The 5439-nt window shown below is 35.7% G+C and overlaps 1 long non-coding RNA gene across 1 annotated transcript; it reads left to right on the top strand.

Moving 5' to 3' along the window:
* The first annotated feature begins 202 nt into the window (after positions 1 to 202).
* On the top strand, positions 203 to 4798 carry LOC108461330 (uncharacterized). Its single transcript, XR_001867729.2, has 2 exons — positions 203 to 1307; positions 1435 to 4798. It is a non-coding gene; the product is annotated as an uncharacterized LOC108461330 (long non-coding RNA).
* The last annotated feature ends 641 nt before the right edge of the window (positions 4799 to 5439 follow it).

The raw sequence follows: 5439 nt of genomic DNA on the forward strand, positions 1-5439 counted from the left end.
AACTCAAATAATGATTTGGGTAACGGTTTTTTTAAAGCGGACTCCAGGCCTAAAGGGGATTTTAGTAAAATAAGGGAAATTATGGGTCATAACAAGGTTAGAGGAGGCCCTGGCTCTCTCACAAATGGTGCAGGTCGCAAGTCAAAATTGGGGGAGATTCGGTTTAAATGGGTCAATGGGTTTAGGCCGAAAACTCAAGAAGAAACGGATTTCGGCCTGAGGTCTGTTGGGTAAGTGGCTTAGACTTTAGCCCAGTGGCAGACCAAAAGTAATAGGCCAAGTAAATTTACGGGTGGGCCGTCCTCTGCTGGGTTACCTTCGGCCAAGAACCCAGGTGAAAAGACTGTTCGTTTTCTTTCTGGGCCACATTTGCAGCATAATGTATCCGAATTGGCATTGGCCGATTTGGGGGGTTGATAAAAAATTGGAAAATTCACTTAGTGACCCTTCAAAGTTTTCCAATTCTTGAAATAACCCTAACATGACGATTACTCATTTCAATCTTACATTTGAAGAATCGAAATGAGCGGTGGTGGTTTTAGATGGAAATATTTTAGATCCTGGGAAGCACTCGGCTGTAGTTTTTAAGGAAGATTCAAATTCTAAGAAATGTCAAGTTCTGGGGTTCGGAGGAGATGATGAGGTTAGAAGGGTAGTGTTTATTCTTAAAGCGCGGGGTTCAATTGATAAAGGTGGAAAAAGTTGAAATGGTAGAAAGCTTAATCGGACCATTCAAAACCATGGAGATAGTTTTAAATTGACTGGTACTACTCGTATTTCATTGTCTGAATCTATGAGTTCCTTGGTTGAGTTAATTAACAACCACTTTGACATGGAAAATAACAAAGAATCAGATGCTTCGGAAGAAATGCAAAAACTAAAGTTTTAGGGCTCTAAGATGTAAGCTGGTTTCTTTTCTCATCTATTTTATTTATGAATTTGATAGTTTTTTCTTAGAATTTCCAAGGTTGTGCTAGTTCGAAATTTCCTAGAATTTTTCGTGAATTTGATAGTTTTTTCTTAGTTTGTTAGAGACGAGAGCGATTTCAAAGTTAATAAAATTATTTCTAGTTTGGGTTTTCAGTTTTCTCGCAGAGTGGAGGCTATTGGATTCTTTGGAGGCATTTTGTTTGGCTAGAAAGACTCAATTTTTGTTGAAATTATTTGCAGTAATCCCCAATTAATTTGTATTCGTGTTCTTAAGATTAATTCTGTTTTGCTTGTTCATATTGCTTTTGTGTATGAAAGCCTATATAGACAAAAGAGGAGGAAGCTTTGGAAAGATCTATCAATTGTTATTCTGACAGGTAACACCCCTTGGTTAGCTGTTGGCGATTTTAATGCTTTGCTTTATTCCAATGATAAAAAAAGAGGGTGTACAGTTGGTAAAAGTTGTCCTCTTTTTAATGATTTTTTGAGATGTCTAATTTGCAGGATATAGGGTTTAGGGGCCACCCTTTTACTTGGCAGCGAGGTAGACTTTTTGAAAGACTTGATAGGGCAACTGGTAACGATGTTTGGTTGTGTTCATTCTTGAAAAACTACTTCGTCACTCATTTGTTGAGAATTAAGTCTGATCATTGACCTTTTTTGGTTTCTCTTAAGCCTAATGTTACCTTAAAGGCCGCCTTTTTAAGTTCCTCGCTGGTTAGGTTGAACATCCTAAATTTTCAGCCTTTGTCAAGGAGAAATGGTGCTTTAAAGGGTAACATGGCTGATTCTCTAAATTTCTTTACTAATGACATTAAAGATTGGAATCGTTCTATGTATGGTTATATTGGGATGCCCAAGCGGAATTTGATGCATACATTATCTAATGTTCAAAAAGCTTTAGAAAATTATGACTCTGTGTATTTAAGAAATATGAAAAATTAGATAAGGGAAGGATTGGAATGTGTTCTCCATCATAAGAAAAAAGCTAGGTGTGATTGGTTGCAATTTAGAGATCGAAACACTAATTTTTTTTCACTCTTGCACGGCTCAAAGAAGAAATCATAACAAAATTTTCGCTTTGAAGAATAAGGAGGGTGATTGGATTTTTGAGGATGAGAGGCTCCAGCCTGAGGTAATCAGGTTTTTTCAGAAATTGTAGGGTGAGCTTCTGGATTCTACGAAAACTTTATTTACTAATTCTTTCCCTAAACTTCACTAGAATGATGAGGTGTTCCTTAGAAAAGAAGTTTTGAATGAAGAGATAAAGGCTGCCATATTTGACATGGCTCCATTGAAAATGGCTAAAAGTGATGGATATCACGCACTCTTTTTTCCAAGTCAATGGGAGCTAATTGGTAGTGCAATTTCATCCAATAAGCCTTTGTTCAATTCTTTACAAATTGTTCATGAAGATTATTGCGAATAGATTTAAGATGGTCTTTCCTTGAATTATTAAACTAGAACAGGCTGGCTTTATTGTTGGAAGGAACATCACTGACAATATCACAGTGGCTCAAGAAGTTATCCACTCAATGTGAAGTAAACACAAAAAAATGGATGGCTATTAAGATTGATTTGGAGAAAGCTTATGACAGGGTTAGTTGGAAATTCATTAGCGCCTCTCTCCAAGCGACTTTCATTCCAGATTTCCTCAGGAATGTAATTATGTCTGCTATCACAAGCTCTACTAAGTAGATCCTCTGCAATGCAATGCCGACTCAGAAGTTCAGTCCAGTACGGGGCATCCGACAGGGATGTCCTCTGTCTTCGTATCCTTTCGTTCTTTGCATGGAATGATTGAGTCACAGTATTAATTCTTCTATAAATTGTGGTAGCTAGCCTCTTATTTGATTATCCAGATCAAGCCCGTCACTTTCTCATTTGTTTTTTTACTGACGATCTTTTTATCTTTGGAAAAGCAGATGAACACCAAGCCGCATTGATCAAGGACGGATACCTTCTGTGGCTTTTTTGGACACCGAGTGAATGCTCACAAGAGGAATATTTTCTTTTCCAAAGAAGTGGATGACGATTTGGCAAGGCGTTTGTGTGACATGCTTGGGTTTCGCAGGGTTCATAATTTGGGTTAGTACTTGGGAGTTCCTCTCTTTCATGAAAGGGTTACAAATAGCTCTCTGAAGTTCGTGGTGGAAAACTTTAAATCTAGGTTACAAATGTGGGATGTGAGGAAATTGTCTCTAATGGGCAGAGTTACCTTAGCTCAATCGATCCTTCTTACAATACCAGTTACTTCATGTAGTCATTGAGAATACCGCAAGGTATATGTGACGAAATTGAGAGCATTGTTTGTCAATTCATATGGGGCTCGACTGGAGGGAACGAAAATATGAAACTTGTTAGTTGGAACTCGTTGTGTCAGCTAAAGACTTGTGGAGGGCTTGGGTTTCGACAGTTGAATTTGTCGAGTTTTGAGGCTTTGTGAGTTCGTGTGCTATGTGTGAAGTATGGGATTAAAGATGGCATTCCCCTCAATATCGTTCGTAATAATTGCTCATTTCTTTAGAGAGCTCTATCTAAAGTTTGGCCTTTCCTTAGAGAAAACATTTATTGGTAAGTTGGAGATGCCAATTCTATTATGTGTTAGAGGGACAGTTGGATTTCGAAGATTGGTCCACTGATTAACCTTATCCCAGAAAATGCTAACATTGCTACAGATTGTTGTTTAAGGGAGATGATTATAAATGAAGGAACATGGAATCTGGAACTTTTTCGGATTTGGCTTTCCAAAGATTTAACTAGACGAATTACTAGCATTCTTCCTCCAGATCTTACAGCAGGGCCTGGCAGAATTGCTTGGTCAGGAACCTCTGCAAGGTGTTTCTCTGTTAAGAGTTATTAACATAAGATTAAGGAGAGTTCATGGAATCCTAGGAAAGAAGCTTGGAATTTGCCATGGAAGGTTAAGGAACCTCATAGGGTGCGAGTTTTTCTTTGGCTGGCTCTCAAACTACAATTGCTTACTTAAGTTGAACGGTTAAGGTGTGGTGTGGGTAGTGATGTAAGATGTCTAATTTGTGGCCATAAAGCAGAGGACATATTACATGTTTTAAGGGATTGTGATACGATAAAGAAGGTATGGAACCGAATGATCCCTCCCCATAAACTAACCTTTTTCTTTTCAGGTAATTTGAAGGATTGGATTGAGGCTAACTTGGAAAATCGGTCAACATGGTTTGGAGGAATATCAATTGCTCATGTTTCTTTGGCCTAGTTGCTTGGCAGATATGGAAGAACAGGAATATTTGCACCTTTAATGGGGCCCCGTGGAGTGTAAAAGAGATTGATAAAGTTTCGCACAGTTGAGCTAATCAATGCATTACAGCATACTGGGGAGGCATTGTTGTGAGACCTACCTCAAGAGCAAAGATGGTGGTAATAGAAAGGTAGATCCGCATAAGATTCGATGGAGCTGTTAAAACCAACACAGGTTGCGCTGCGGTAGGTGGCATATTGAGAAATCATAATGGAGATTAGGTACTTAGCTACAATCACAGTTGGGGAAATGTTCTGTTTTTGAAGCTGAATTGTGGGGCATACTCGATGGTATGACCCTGTGCAGACAAACAATATAAAAGTCATTGGGAATTTCAAGGAATCTTTATCGAAGGGATCAAATTTTGCGTTAATAAGGAAGTTTGGTCAATTGAATATATTCCTAGAGCTGAAAACATGGAAGCTGATAGTATCACCAAGCTGACTTTTGGTAGGGAGGAGGGTTTATAGTTATATGAAACTTCTTCTTTGATGTTTTACTAGTATTTTGTAATGTTCTACTTTATTTTCATAAAAAAAACCATAATTGAGAATAATATCAAATCATTTAATTTTATTTTAAATATTAAAATTTCTGTGTTATAATTTAGATTATCATTTTCTAAAAGAATAAATATTTATATTATTTTTACTTTTCAATAATAAAATTTATAAAATGTTACAAATTTTGTACCTAATTTCAATAATTTAATATAATATTTTTATTTAATAAACACAAGTAATCTGTGATTTGGATGGAGAAAAAAACTAATTTTGAAATATGACAAAATTACTATATTATTGCTTGAAACTAAAAAGTTAGTAAACATATAATATAAAAATTTCTTTAAAAATTATATTAAAATTTAAACCTGCCGGACAAAACCTAAAATTGAAAAAACTGAGTGTTTGGAATCTAATAATTTATTCTAAACACCGTGGATAATTTACAATTTTTTTAAAAAAATATTGAGAAAGCTTGCGGAGCCAATGTTAACATTGCCATAATTAGTTATTAAAATTAAACTTTATGACAAAATGAATTGATATTGTACGTGTAATTTGTTTCAAAAGTAATGTTGTAGCATTTATTTGACATAATTTTAAATAAAGTATAATATAAAAATTTAGTAAAGATAGAGATAGATATTGTTTATGTTAAAATAAATAAAAATAAAATAAAATAAAGAACACACAGATTTTATGTGGAAACCCTTTCGGGAAAAAAACCAC

This window comes from Gossypium arboreum, chromosome 7 (assembly GCF_025698485.1).
Source record: "Gossypium arboreum isolate Shixiya-1 chromosome 7, ASM2569848v2, whole genome shotgun sequence".
In the NCBI taxonomy this organism is placed as follows: Eukaryota; Viridiplantae; Streptophyta; class Magnoliopsida; order Malvales; family Malvaceae; genus Gossypium; species Gossypium arboreum.